A 16,797-nucleotide genomic window follows, 5' to 3' on the forward strand; every position below is an offset into this window, starting at 1 on the left:
GTGCAATTGCTAGAACATAAGGTAGTTCTATTTTTAATTTTAGGAGGAAACTTCATATTCTTTTCCAGAGAGGCTGCACCAGTTTGCATTCCCACCAACAGTGCAAGAGGGTTCCCCTTTCTCCACATCTTAACACCTGTTTTTTCCTGCATTGTTGATTTTAGCCCTTCTGACCGGTGTGAGGTGATATCTCATTGTAGTTTTGATTTGTATTTCCCTGATAATGAGTGATGTTGAGCATCTTTTCATGTGTCTGTTGGCCATTTGTCGTCCTCTTTGGAGATATATCTGTTCATGTCTTCTGCCCATTTCTTAACTGAATTATTCATTTTTTGGGTGTTGAAATTTATAAGTTCTTCATGTATTTTGGATATTAACCCTTTATCAGATATGTCATTTGCAAATATCTTCTCCCATTCCATAGGTTGCCTTTTACTTTTGCTGACTGTTTCTTTTGTTGTGCAGAAGTTTTTATCTTGATGAAGTCCCAATAGTTTATTTTTGCTTTTGTTTCCCTTGCTTCAGGAGACATATCTAGAAAGAAGTTGCTATGGCTGATGTCAAAGAGGTTACTGCCTGTGTTCTTCTCTAGGATTTTGATGGTTTCCTTTCTCACATTTAGGTCTTTAATCCATTTTCTTAAATTTGCAAAATACAGAGATAAAGAAAAAATCCTAAAAGCAGCAAGATAAAAGATGGCTGTCCCTAACTTACAAGGGAAGACAAAGAAGGTTAGTAGGCGATCTTTCCACAGAAACTTGGCAAGCAAGATGAAAGTGGCATGATAAATTCAATGTACTGAAGGGGAAAATATGCAGCAAGAATACTCTATCCAGTAAGGCTATCATTCAAAATAGAAAGAGAGATAATTTCCCACACGAACAAAAACTAAAGGAGTTTGTGACCACTAAGCCAGCCTTGCAAAAAATATTAAACAGGACTCTTTGAGTGGAAAAGAAAGACCAAAAGTGACAAAGACTAAAAAGGAACAGAGAAAATCTCTGGAAATGACAAAACAAGTATTAAAATGGCACTAAATTCATATCTATAAATAATTACTCTGAATGTAAATGGACTAAATGCTCCAATCAAAAGAGTATCAGAATGGATAACCCATTTTGAATTTATTTTTATGTTTTGTGTAAGAAAGTGTTACCATTTCATTCTTTTGCATGTTGTTGTCCAGTTAAAAATGGGCAGACGCTTTAAAAAAAAAAAAGGGCGCCTGGGTGGCTCAGATGGTTAAGCGTCTGCCTTCAGCTCAGGTCATGATCCCAGGATCCTGGGATTGAATCCCGCATCGGGCTCCCTGAGCAGGAAGCCCACTTCTCCCTCTGCCTCTGTCTCTGTCTCTGTCTCTTATGAATAAATAAATAAAATCTTTAAAAAAAGAAAAATAAAAAAATAAATAAATAAAAACGGGCAGAAGACATGAATAGACATTTTGCAAAGAAGACAGACAAATGGCCAACAGACATATGAAAAGATGCTCAACATCACTCCTCATTAGGGGAACACAAATCAAATTATAATGAGATACTGACTCACACCTCTCAGAATGGCTAAAATCAACAATGCAGGAAACAACAGGTGTTGGAGAGGATGTGGAGAAAGGGGAACCCTCTTGCACTATTGGTGGGAATGCAAACTGGTGCAGCCACTCTGGAAAACAGTATGGAATTTCCTCAGAAAGTTAAAAATAGAACTACCCTATGATCTAGTAATTGCACTACTATGTATTTACCCAAAGAATAAAAAACACTGATTCAGAGGGAAACATCCAGCCTGATATTTATAGCAACATTGTCTACAATAGCCAAATTATGGAAACAGCCCAAGTATCCATCAACTGATGAATAGATGAAGAAGAGGTGGTACATATATACAATGGAATATTACTCAGCCATAAAAAAGAATGGAATCTTGCCATTTGCATTGGCATGGACAGAGCTAGAAAGTATCAGACTAAGTGAAATAAGTCAGCCAGAGACAGACAAATACCATATGATTTCACTCATATTTGGAATTTAAGAAACAAAACAAATGAGCAAAGGAAGAAAAGAGAGAGAGGCAAACAGACCCTTAACTATAGAGAACTGATGGTTACCAGAGGAAAGATGGGGGGGGGCGTAAATTAAATAGATGATGGGGATTAGTTAATAGTGCATTTATTGTGGTGAGCACCAGGTATTGTGTGTAAGTGTTGGATCACTAAATTGTGCACCTGAATCTTACCTTATACTGTATGTTAAACTGGAATGTAAATAAAAACTTACACAAACACACTACCCAAGGCAAATAAAGTAATGCTATCCGCAACCTTCCCAATAAAATGTGTTTTAATGTTATTATTTTGAATTCATGGTCTTTAAAAAATGTGTTTTTTTTTCTTTTGATTTACGTATCAGAATGATAGTGTGGCTGCTTAGTAACTCAGTCAATTCTAGGTCCTCCGAGGTCTTTAATATCCAAGTTAATACTAGACTTAATATAGTTATTACCTCATAAACAGGAAGCACCCTCCATTATCATTTAATTCCTGTGGTACCTGTACTGGAAAGGTTTCAATTATAAATAAAAGTTGCTGCTGATCAGAGCACAAACAACTTTGCTGGACAAAAATCCAATAACAAATGAGCGACCCAATTGCTAGCATAATTTCCCTAAGGAGCAATCCTTTCCATGATGCTAGCTAAAGAGCTCATGTCTTTTTCATGTTGTACCTATATTCCATAGAAGACTATTGATTTCTATATTAACTCTCAGAGAGCCTGACCTCCTTATAACAGTGCACGTGTGTTTCCATCTGAAGTGCCACTGAGAGTGGCTATGCACTTGAATCATTTTTTCTAGTTCCTCTGGGTTCTCCTTGAGAATAAACACACATACATATTTATGATGTTGTTTCATTCATTTAGAAGTCAAAAATAGCTGCATAATAAAAGCAATGATGTGTTATAAAATGAATAGTAAATCTTACCACCCTTAATACAAATGCATGTTGTTAACCCTAAATCCCTAAGCTTTTATGAAGCCTGCTCTCATCATCCTCATGGAATAAAATATTTAACTTTATGCCTACTGACCTGGATTTAGGAACACAGGACGTAAAAAAAAAAATTACACTGAGATGGTCCTATAATATATTCAGCTCTGAATTCTGCCATTTTGTCTCAGACCGTTGTACATACTAGCATATTTTTAGAAAAGTATGGAAATTGAATTCAGTGTTAGCCAGAACTGTGAAGTTGGCCATTTTCTTATTTGGTTCTCTTTCCTCTATACTATGGCGCTTTGATTCTGCCATGACCATCTCCTCCTGCCATAAATGTACAATTATACCAAGCTGTATCTCTGAATACTTTATCTCATTTTAGTGTTGAATCAACCTAATTTTGTCAGAAAATTAATTAATGGAGAATCCGCTATACTTTCCTTTACAAAGTTATTTCATCCACAAAGCTTTACTAACAAAATAAACTAGAATGGTTGAATTTCAGTCTTCAGGGGCAGGATAAGTAGTTGTTGTTGTTATTGCTTTTGTTTTAGAGAGCTACTCAAATAATTACATGTATTTGGACACATATCATATTGCCTCCTGGATCCCATTATCCCTCAGCATCTCTCTGAGCTCAGAAAGGGCTCATGCCTCTTCTAAGGGCTTTCACCTGGTTAAGTTAAGGCCACTAAAATAATCTTTTTTATTAACTCAAAATCAACTATTCAGACTTTAATTATATCTGCAAAACCCCTCACCTTTATCTTACTTTACTGTAGAAGGAAATCCCAGGTCTCAAAAAGAGATTTACATTCAAGAGGATGACATTAACATAGAACATGAGCACCAGCAGATGAGGATCACAGAGGATTAGTTTAGATAAAGGCCAACCATAGAGACAGAGTCAACAGAAATTCCTAATAGATTAAATAATTGGTTCAAAGTAAAATAGAGGGGTAAGGGTTAAGATTTTTGCCTGCAAAAAGGAGGAATGGTGAGTGATGCCATTTATTGAGATGGTGTGACTAGAGGGAGATGTAAATTTCCCTAGAGGACAGAAGAAAGCAAATGATTTGTTTTGGACATATTAAGTTTAAAATGTCAGTTAGACATCAAATTGGGTACTGAGCAGATCATTCACTATGCAATTCTGGAAGTCAGAAGAGAGTTCAAAAAGAGAGCTATAAATGTATGGGTATCATGCTAGAGGTAACAGTTAAAGCAAAGTTTCTGGATAAGCTCCTTGAAGAAAGGACAAACTGGAGAGAAAAGGACTGAGGCTGGGGACGAGGAATTCTAAGGTGCAGAGGGATAAAAGAGAAGGAGACAGAGACAGTTAAGAAAAATGGGCTGGAGCCTTCAGTGAGATCTGAGGAAGGCAATCACAATTCTACTTGAAGCCAAACAAATGACCCTTAAAAGTGTAGAATGAGTGATCAACTGCTTCAGCTGTTATTGAGTGATCAAAAACAATGACAATTTGCATCCAAATTGGTAAGAGAGAGCTAAAAAAAAATCTTATTTGCATATGACATCATGCTATATATAGAAAACCCAAAAGACTCTACCAACAAATTATTAGAATAAATGAATTCAGTAAACATGTAGGATACAAAATAAATATACAGAAATCTGTTGTTTTTATACACTAATAATGAAGTTGCAGAAAGAGAATTTAAGAAAACAATCCCATTTACAATTGCAACAAGAGAATACCTAGGAATAAATTTAACTAGAGGTGAAAGACCCACACACTGAAAACTATAAGATACTGATGAAAAAACTGAAGACAACAAAAATAAATGGAGAGATATTTAGTGCTCACAAATTGGAAGAATTAGTATTGTTCAACTGTTCATACTCCCCAAAACGATCTACAGATTCAAGGCAATCCCCATCAAAATACCTATAGCATTTTTCACAGAACTCTAACAAATAGTACTAAAATTTTTATGGAACCACAAAAGACCCCAAAGAGCCAAAGCAATCTTGAGAAAGAAGAATAAAGCTGAAGGTACCACAATCCCAAATTTCAAGATATACTACAAAGCTATAGTAATCAAAACAGTATGGTACTGGCACAAAAACAGACACAGAGGTCAATGGAAGAGGATAGAGAGTCTAGTAATAAGCCTATATGTATATGGTCAATTAATCAACAATAAATGAGCCAAGAATATACAATGGGGAAAAGACAGTCTTTTCAATAAATAGTGCTGAGAAAACTGGACAGTTACAGGCAAAAAAAAAAAAAAAAAAGGAAACTGGACCACATTCATAACACCATACATTAAAATTAACTTGAAATGGAATAAAGACATAAATGTGAGACCTGAAACCATAAAATTCCTAAAAGAAAATATAGGCAGTAATCCCTTGAACATTGGCCTTATCAACACATTTATGGATATGTCTTCTCAAGCAAGGGAAACAAAAGCAAAAATAAACCTTTGGGACTACACCAAGATAAAAAGCTTTACACAGCGAAGGAAACTAACAAAATGAAAAAGCAACCTACTGAATGGGAGATGATATCTCTAGTAAGTGGCTAATACAATTAGCAATAATCGCGCCTCCAGGGCCCCTGCCCATTTTTAATCAGATTTTTTTGGTATTGAGTTGTATGAATTCTTCATATATTTTTGATTAAAAATGGGCAGGGGGCCTGGAGACATTTTTCCAATGAAGACATCCAGATGGCCAACAGTCACATGAAAAGGTGTTCAACATCACTCATCATCAGGGAAATGCTAATCTAAACCACACTGAGATACCACTTCACACCAGTTAGAATAACTAGTATAAAAAGACAAAATAAGAAGTGTTGGTGAGGATGTAGGAAAGGGAGCCTCTTGCATGGTTGGTGGGAACATAAAGTAGTACAGCCACTGTGGAAAACAGTATGACAGTTCTTCAAAAAATTAAAAATTGAAATGCCACATGATCCAGTAATTCCACTACTGTGTATTTACACAACACCCCCTCCCCCAAAAAACACTAATTCAAGAAGATATATGAATCACTATATTTATTGCAGTGTTGTTTATGATAGCCAAGATATGGAAGCAACCCAAGGGTCAAAGATAGATGAATGGATAAATAAGGTGTAGTATGTATGTGTATGTACACACACACACACACACACACATTACTCAGCTATAAGAATGGTATCTTGCCTTTGAGACAACATGGATAAACCTAGAAAGTATTACGCAAAGTGAAATAAGTCAGACAAAAAGAAATACCACATGATTTTACTTAAATGTGGAATTAAAAAAAAAAATGAATGAACAAACACCCCCCAAACAGAAACAGATTCATAAATACAAAGAACAAACTTCTGGTTGCCAGAGAGGAGGTGTGTGGGAGATGGGAGAAATAAATGGAGGGGATTAAGAGAAACAAACTTCCAGTTATAAAATAAATAAGTCATGGAGATAAAAAGTACAGCATCAGGAATATAGTCAATAGTATTGGAATAACGTTGTATGGTGACACATGATAACTACAATTATTGTGGTAAGCACTGTGTACAGAATTGTTGAATCACTATGCTGTACACCTGAAACTAATATAACATTGTGTGTCAACTATAATTCAATAATAAAAATGAAATAAATAAAATAAAATAAAATAAAATAAAAATGAAAGAGAAAAACAACAAAAAATAGGAATTTAATATTGCTGGTGGATTTGATAAGCTCCTAACTGGTTATTGAAATCTGTGGGGGATATATTTGGATTAGATACAATAGGGAATGGGAGATGATGTAGTATAGATCTAATGTACAAAATTTCTGTGGTGCCTGGGTGGCTCAGTCGTTAAGCGTCTGCCTTTGGCTCAGGTCATGGTCCCAGGGTCCTGGGATCGAGCCCCGCATCGGGCTCCGTGCTCCCTGCTCTGCAGGAAGCCTGCTTCTCCCTCTGCCACTCCCCCTGCTTGTGTTCCCTCTCTTGCTGTGTCTCTCTCTGTCAAATAAATAAATAAAATCTTTAATAAAAAATGTACAAAATTTCTCTCATAACCTTTACTATAAAGGAGAGGATGGGATCCAATGAGGTGTTTTTCTTATTTTATTCTTATTTTATATGTAATTATTACTGCATATTTTTACCCTGTGGGAGTGAATTGTTACAGAGAAGAAAGAGATTGTACTTCAAAAGAACAGGACTTACATAGTGGAGAAAAAATGGTATACACTGCAAAACAGGAAAGTTGAACTTTAGATAAGAACAAGGAGGATTCATCCAGTGAACCCACAGGGAAGACCAGCTATACCATACGGATGACAGGAAGACTAGAAAGCTTGGATATGGGTACCAAGCAGGGTGGCATGATTTGCACTGCCTATGAACATGATTAATGATCTGTAATTTGGCTTTCAAAGATTATTTCCTGTCACAAAAATCTATACCTTTATGACCAGAAAGACCTGGGTGGCTCAATTGGTTAAGCGATTGCCTTCGGCTCTGGTCATGATCCTGGAATCCCAGGATCATCCCACATTAGTCTCCCTGCTCAGCAGGGAGTCTGCTTCTCCCTCTGACCCCCCCCAACTCTCTCTCTAATTCTCTCTCTCAAATAAATAAAATCTTTAAAAAAAGAAATTTTCGTCTATTATTTCTAAATATTCTATAATGTAAAAATTTTAATATTTTTCCTAACATTCACAGTAAATATTTCTCAATGCCAGCTCTTTGAGAAGTAATTAGCTACTGTTAGATTCATCAGTCTGGAAGAAAAAAAAAATCAAGTGTGCTGTTGTCACTTAATTCAGAATTAACTATATTTTTTCTTCCTAAAAAGTGTGAAATTGAAGTATAAATATTCAGTGGAGACTAAGCATTTTCTTAGCAATGAAATCCCACTAAGAGTTATAGCACTACAGTATTATTGTTCTAATCATTTAAATAATGTAGCCTTATGCTTTCCAGAATCTATATGACATAATGATATTCATATTGCTTTATCACTAAAGGGCAACCACTTTTCTGATAAAAAAGACAGAGTCACTCAAAAAATGTCTCTATTGCAAAATTTTAAAGTACAGTAATATCAACTTTTATGGAAGAAATTATCATTTTGTAATGAAACTTCCTCCTGTCATTTGCCTAAGTGATTAAGGAAAACAGAAAAGTTTAAATATAATTTATAATTTTTACACTCAAAAATTTGTGTCTGCTTTTACAAATCATATAACTTCTCAAAAATTTGAGATTTTTACACAAAACTACACAAAATGACTATGTTGGGCTATTATAATTAAGACAACACTTTCATTTTGAAATTCTATACAGAATAATGATGAATGACCCCATTACATAAATTTGCATTAAAAATACTAAAATTTCTTTATCAAATCATGTCATTTTACTTCCAGACTTGTTCTTATGTCAAGGCCATGTCTGTATCCCTAAATACATGACCTCACCTCATTATCTTTAATCACATTCCAAAGAATTTTTCATCTAATCCTCCCACTGGAGCTTCAGGCAGATCTCATAGCTTTCTGGATGCTTTCTGCTATCATCAGCTTTTTTTTTTTTTTTTTAAGATTTATTTATTTATTTGAGAGAGAGTGTGAGTGCGTATGTGAGTTGGGGGAGCAGGCAGAGGAATAGAATCTCAAGCCGACTCTCCGTTGAGCATAGAGACCAATGTGGGGCTCAATCTCATAACCCATGATATCATGGCCTGAACTGAAACCAAGAGTGGGATGCTCAACACACTGAGCCATCCTGGCTCCCCTCCTATCATTAGCTTTTAAAACTAGACAAGACTAAATTCAAATTCTGATTTTGCATATAGTTTAAATATCTGCCTTACTTTCTTCCTTACTCTGCCTTAACTCCTGTTCCCTCATTTCCTCCCTGTGCCTGGCAAATGTCACATCCCATGGCAGAAGTTAATGCCATTGTCTTTGCTTTTTCACTAGTTTCTGTGGCTCTCCTGACATGAGAGAGGTGTACTAGCAGGAGGGGGAAGCTTGTATTCATTGCATGACAGGAGTGTTAAGTTTGGGTATGGTTAGGTGCTTCACCCCAGCATGTGTCTGTTTATCCAGTGCATATCTAAAATTAAACATAATCTCTCTTATTAAGTATTAACTTGTTTTATAAAAACCTTTTTTCCCTCTAAGGGAAGTTTTTATTTTATCTACTAATAATACTGATATGATTTCTTCAGAATGAATAAACTGACATTATGATAGGTGATCAATTTCCTCTTTCCTTCCCTGCATTTAATATATACATTATTTTATATATTTGTGAATCAGAGAACTAAAAGAGAGTATATATTTTGCAGGCAAAACAAGCAAACAAACAAAACAACCAATAAACACTAAACACTTATGTATGCCAACGTGAATTTGTCTCTCCACTATCAGTTTGTGACCACAGTCTCGGAGCTATAATGCAAACCAGGCATACCTTTTTCATAATACTCATGTGGTTTCATATTTTCTCATTTTTATGTCTGATCTATGTAGACATCTTTGCAATACATTTTGTAACATATAAATATAATATTGTCTCCCTGGTTGTCTTGATACTGCTTATTAAGACTTCCATTTTTCACCAGTTATTTGAGAGGCCACATTTGACATAAAGTTTCATATGTACTTAAGCGTATTGCTGGACTTTCTATTCAGTTCTATTCAGTTCCATTGGTAATATGACTATTCAGACAGACATCACAACCAGGCCGTTTTAAACTATTTAAACTATTTCCATATGTAATGGATCTACCTCCTCCTCTTTATTTTTAAAGTTTTCATGACTTTCCTACTCACTTGTCCATATACAAATTGAAATTAACTTATCAGGTGATGGGTATTAAGGAGAGCACGTGTTGTGATGAGCGCTGGGTGTTATATGCAACTAATGAATTGTTGAACACGACAACAAAAGCTTATGATATACAATATGTTGGCTAACTGAACATAATGAAAGGTAAAAATAAATAAATAACAAGAAATTAACTTATCTAGCTAGGAAAAAGTTTTATTTGCATGACATTTAATTTTTATATAAACCTAGAAATGACACATTTTGAAGTTGAGTGTGTACTAAAGGGAGAGGATAGAAACTGGAAGACAAGGACATAAGGGCAGTTCACACCTAGTCAAAGAACCTACTCTATAGACCTTCACCAGTACTCACAAGAAAGTCGGGTGAGATGGGAGATGGGAGATGGCACAGCCTGGAGGAATAGAGTAGTCAGTCTGTAGGAAAGTTATAAAGTTCCCCTTAGACACTTCCCTTACAGAAAATAAGCCTGAAACCCCTGAAGGACAATTAGTGAAGTCCATACTCCCAGGGTGTAGACGATAACTCTTTGCAGATGGCAAAAGGTAAAAGAAAAAAAAAAAATCTACCATCCCTGTGAGTTGAGTTTGCCCAGAATCCTATAGCAATACTATTATAAGTCCCTGACCTTTGAGAGAGTAGCAGGAAAATCTTAATATAAATCCATAAATAATACAAGGCAGAGTTCAGCAACAATGGGGAAGAGAGGCATGGTCAGTGAGAAAGCTACATCTTTGAGGCCTAAAAATATGGAACCTGGGGGCACCTGGTTAGCTCAGTTGGTTAAGCATCTGACTCTATGCTCAGCAGGGAGTCTTTGTGAGATTCTTTCCCTCTCCCTCTGTCCCTGCTCACATTCACTCTCTCTCACTCTCTAAAAATAAATAGATAAATCTTTAATTAAACACACACACACACACACACACACAGCCTACCTAACACTTAGGCTGGACAACATAAAAGAGAACACCCCCCTGCCTACCATTATCATACCAGCAAACCCCAGGAACAAAAAGTAGTAGACTACTATTGGAACAGTGGCAAGGTTGGGGGGAGGGGGCAGGGAGAGAGAGGAAGAGAGAGAGAGATACCTCCTCTGAAGCACAGGTGTACATGATAGGCTGAAAACAGAGGGGGGAGTCAGAAAAATGAGAAAAATCCTCCACCACTCCAGCTGCAAGAGAAATGTAAAGTCATTCATGCCCTAAAATTAACCATAACAACCATGAAACATAAACCCAGCTTAACCCATGAATGGATTAATTACTTAAATTCCAATACTATCAGCCTAGTATCAACCTAGTATAACGATTTCCTGGGAAAAGAACACACTGAATCTTTCCTGTTCTAAAACTGATTTCTGCATGCAATCAAAAATTATGGAATGTCCATGTACAAACACTATCAATAATAAACACAAATACAATAAACACAGATGTTTAAGCCATCAGATAAGGAATTTAAATTATGATTAATATGTTTAAGTCTCTAATGGACAAGATGGGGAATTCCAACATAGAAACAGACACTGTAAGGGAAAGTCAAATATTTCTGGTTATTCCAAACTAACTTACACCAAAATTTTTACTATTTGTGCTGGTCCCCATACTTTAGTCAGGTTAATCATCCTGACTTGGTTATCAAGTATTTACCAAGCATTTGTAACTTGGTCTTAGATTGATTTGCAGACTAAGATATTATTATTTTATCAGTATAATAATAGGGACACCTGCGTGGCTCAGTCGGTTAAGCATCTGCCTTTGACTCAGGTCATGATGGTAGGGTCCTGGGATTGAGTCCTGCATTGAGCTCCTTGCTCAGCAGGAAGCCTGCTTCTCCCTCTGCCTGCCACTCCCCCTGCTTGTGCGCTCTCTCTCTGACAAATAAATAAATAAAATCTTTAAAAATAATAATAATAAATACAACTAAGACTCTTTTCTCTGAACTATAACAACAAACAGGATAGTCTGAATATCCTTATAAGAGAACAGTAAGTATGTATTGCAAATTGCCCTCATGTGAAAGCAAAATGGCATTTTTTTTTTTTGAGAGAGAGAGAGAAGCATTCAAAAGCATGTGTTAGCCAATTAATCACAGAATAACAATCTCCTTCTGTTCATGCATCAACTGACACAATTGGAAACATGACATTATTCAGTCCTGTATAATGTACAATTAACCTCTAGGATCAATCATGTTTTCTGATAGACCATATTGAACTATTAGGAAATTTATGAACATGTATACACCTGCATCTAACATACCTGTAATAAAAGTTGAAATTCTTTGTTGCTAGGAATTCTATGATGGTTTAAATTAACCAGTTGAAAGTGTTTAGATAATTCTAAAGATTCTCACTTAGTATAAACAATTAAAATAAGATGAAAAGAGTAACTGGAGCTCATCCAGATTCCAAGTTTTGTTAAAGAAGAGTCTCCCATTCATTCAATTTATTATTTTGATGATACATTTTGGTAAAAATGAGGCAATGCCCACGAATACCTACAAAAAACCCTTAAATAAATGCTTTGTGCCTAACTCCAGGATCAAGGAAAGGAAATTTATTCTTGCCATTTCTCTTCATTATTATACTGAAGTATAGTATGGGATTCAAAAAGAAACAGAAGTCATACAAAAAAAATGTACTTATTCAAATAAGGCTTAATTGTCTGTATACAAAATCTAAGTAATCTACAAAGAGCCAACAAAACTAATAGGTGAGTTTAGTAAGGCTTCAGATTATAAGGTTTTCATAAAAAATAAATTTTATTTCTATATTATAAAAAAGAGGAAATTAAATTACATAGTCATACCATAAAATGAAATACTTAAGATAAATTTGAAAAAAAGATGATCAAAACTTGTGCACTGAACCTTCCCAAAAGTTGTTGAGAGAAATTAAAGACCTGGAGTGGTATATGATAAACATGGATTATAAGATTCAATATTGTGATCTTGTCAATTCTCCCAAAATTGATTGGAATTCTGATCAAAACCACAACCAGTTTTTTTGGTAAGAAAGAGCAAGCTGGTTCTATAGTTTATATGAAAATAGGAAGTTTCTATAAAGCCAAAAGAAAACAAAGTTGGAGGATTTTTTATTAACTTATTTCAAGTCACAGTAATCAGTAGTTATGTCTTATTGACATAAAGGTAGATATATAGAAAACTGAATAATAGCTATACAGAATTCACAAATGGATCCACACACATATCTGATCACCTGATTTTGGAAAAAAATTGCTGAAACAATTCAATGAGTAAAGAATATTTTTTTTTCCAACAAATGGTGCTGGAATAATTGGATAAGACCTCTGTAATTCTCTTTCATTGCTTGCAGAAATGAAAAATGGTACAATCACTTTGGAAAACAGTTGGCAGTTAAGCCTGTAACTACCATATAAATATATTTTGAAACTATTCCAAGTGTCTGTACAAGAGAAATGAAAATTGGGGCACCTGGGTGGCTCAGTCCATTAAGTGTCTGCCTTCGGCTCAGGTCATGATCCCAGGGTCCTGGGATTGAGCCCCACGTCAGCCTCCCTACCCAGCTGGGAGCCTGCTTCTCCCTCTCCCTCTGCCCACCCCCCCCGCCACCTGCTTGTGATCTCCCTCTTGCTCTCCCTCTGTGTCAAATAAATAAATAAAATCTTTAAAAAAAGAGAGAGAAATGAAAATATATGTCCATGCAAAGACTTAACCTGAATGTTTATACCAAGTTTGAGCACCTGATAACACAAAACTGAAAACAACCTAAATATTCATCAACAGTGAATGGATAAATACTGAAATACTATTCAGCCTAGGGGAAACAAAAAATGTATACATGTAACATGAATGCATCTTAAATGAATTATGTCAAATGAATGATGCCAGAACAAACAATTAAAAAAACTACATATTACATGATTCCACTTATATAAAATTCTGGAAATTATAAACTAATCTACTGTGACACAAAAGAATCAGTGGTCATCTGGGATGGAAGAGTGTATGGATTGCAAAAGGGACTAAGGAAACTCTTAAAAGACCATGACTGTATTTATTATCTTCATTGGGGTGATGATTTCCAGGTTTATGCAACTATCAAGTTTATCAAAATATACACTTGTGAACGTGCAGTTCATTCTATATAAATTATACTTTGAAAAATTAAAAAAATATACTTCAAAAAAGCTTTAAAAATAAAGTTTACTCCAAACCCATTCTCTTTTAAACAACCAGTCCTAGGGGGATTGTTGTTCTAATGTGAAAGATAAAATCATTCAGCTTATAAAACATAATCTTGCATAGGAAAGTTCTTCTTAAGCAGGACATAAGAATTGCTTACCATACACAACACTAATAAAATGATCAGGGTATCAAAAGATACCATTAAAAGAATAAAAGGTAAATCCAGATAATAGGAAAAAAACATTTGCCTAATATCTGGCCAACAAAGAGCTATTATCCAAATTTAATAAGCCCCAAAACATCAATAAAAGATAACCCAATAGGATAATGGGGAAGTCTTGAATAAGCACTTCAAAGAACAGAATATCTAAATGGACAATAAAGGTATAAAAAGATGCTCAAATCAGTAAAGTCACTTTATCTGAAACCACTTTACGTGTACCACTGAACATGCAGTGGAATGGTCCCCAAAAAAGTCTGAGGTCAAGTTTTGGCAATAGCAATGGAAACTAATACACTTCTTCTCAGAGTGTAAACTACTAGAAGTTTTGTGGAAAATTCTTTGGCATTTTCTAGTGAATTAAAAATATACATATTCTGTCACCTAATAAGGGTATACCTGGGGGAGATAGCCAGTGGAATTCCAGACACATATGCATCAAAAGACATGTACAGATTATTTGCAATGATGTTCCTCATAATAATCAAAAAACAGTAACAACTCAAATAATCTATCAATAGTGTGATGGATATATAAATCATGATATTTTTAAACAATGAAATATATATATATAGTAGAGGCTACTATATATGCATGAGCTAAACATGCAAACAAAGATGAATCTCACAAACATAATTTTGTGCAAAGAAAGCCAAACACAAAGAATACAAACTGTGGGATTCTATGCATATAGAGACAATCCTGGCAAAACTAATCCACAGTGATAGAAACTAGGGTTATGGTTAATACCTTCATTTATATATATGTATATATAAATTGTATAATATAAATTGTATATAAATATAAATTTATATATGCATATATAAACATATATATGTAATTTTATAAATTTATAAAATATATTTTATATTATAATGGCTGTATTATATTACATTAATTATAATAATAGAATGGAAGAAGGGTTAATGATTGAGAGGGGTATTATCACGAGACTGGTATTTCACTTATTTTAGGTTTTAGCTAGCTTTGTGATAATTCATTGTGTTGTACATTTATGCTTTGTGCATTTTTCTATATGTACACTATAGTCAATAAAAAGTTACATAAGCCAATAAAACATTTTTAAAGCGGTATGCCAATTTAGGGGTTATCGGGAATAGAACAAATTATGATGCTGTGCCCATTTTATTTTTGGAGACAGCATAGGGAGAAAGAAATCAGACCAAGAAGAGGAAGAAGTGGTCCCCACGGTGAAAGCAGTCTGTCTCTCAAGTCAGCAAGAAACCAAGTAATGTATAGGAAAGTAAACTTGGAGTGTTAGGGGCCAGAGTGCCCCATGGACCTGAGGTTGTTTAGTCTTCTGTAGGAACATTCCTAGCCCCCATGTGCAAAGAAGGTAAATAGAAATTTCAGCATCCAAAATGTAATAAAAATATCTTTCTTCTGAGCACATGAGCAAGATACATGAAATGTTCATGTTTTCTTTTTCCTTCTCCCCCAATATTCACTAACTCCCTTTCTCCACTTTTATTTTCCTCTTAGAATCACTTACACTGAATTCTGTCCTTCAATTCTGAGAGTGAAATGCACCGAGTTCTTTGCTTAACTCGCTTACAGGTTTTGTAATATCATTATACCAAGCTCAGTTTATTCTTTATTCCAAGCATGCTTCCCTGCTGCTCTGACAGGCCGTTGCCAATTACCTTACTTCTTGGCCAGAACAATTCTTCCCTGGGCTCATGCCATCCAGTAGTCGGAAGGCCACCACTGCTTTCTGGGACGCTATAGCCACAGAACTAGAAGCCCTCAGAAGCAGTGCCAGCTGACAAAACAGACTACTCTGCTTTATCTCTGACCATATTGCACACACCAAAGCTCTGACTTCTTCAGAGGAGGGCTGTGCAACAGAACAGAGCAGCGCCAGCGAGCTAATATCTCTTGGGGTGACTGAATAAGTGAGAAGGGCAGGTAGGGCCATCCAGAAATTCAGTGGTTCCATAATCTAACTCTGGAGACATGGCACTTAACTGAGAAAGCAGATGTGTTTACTGGGAAGCTATAGCCAGCTGGTAAACATACCACATTAGATGTGCTCTTCCCTGCCTTTCTTTCCAATTTTTAAATCCATTTTCCCGGGGATTGCATCCCTCCAATAGAGCATTATCACCTAAGCTTTGGCTTCAGGCACTGGTTCTGTGTGTGTGTGTGTGTGTGTGTGTGTGTTTGTTTGTTTGTTTCCTTTAGTAAGGGAGCCAAGTTGAAGTCATCATTCATGCCATTTTTCTCTAGCCTCTCCTCTGAACAATGACAACAGGGTTAATGGGTAGAGTTTGTTATGTTAAAATGGAGATTTTCTGTTTTAGAAGCAAGTTAATCTATATAGTGATAAAATAGTGACCTTTTTGTTCATTATCTCATTAATCATCTGTATTAGGTGACTAAGATAAATGACTCAGCCAGTCATTAATAAATGTTAAAAAATAAGATAACCAAGAATCATATGATCCTCTCAATAGATGCAGAAAAAGCTTTTGACAAAGTACAGCATCCTTTCTTGATCAAAACTCTTCAGAGTATAGGGATCGAGGGTACATACCTCAATATCATAAAAGCCATCTATGAAAAACCTACAGCG

Source organism: Leptonychotes weddellii, chromosome 9 (assembly GCF_054177405.1).
Source record: "Leptonychotes weddellii isolate Sample4059 chromosome 9, ASM5417740v2, whole genome shotgun sequence".
Taxonomy (NCBI): Eukaryota; Metazoa; Chordata; class Mammalia; order Carnivora; family Phocidae; genus Leptonychotes; species Leptonychotes weddellii.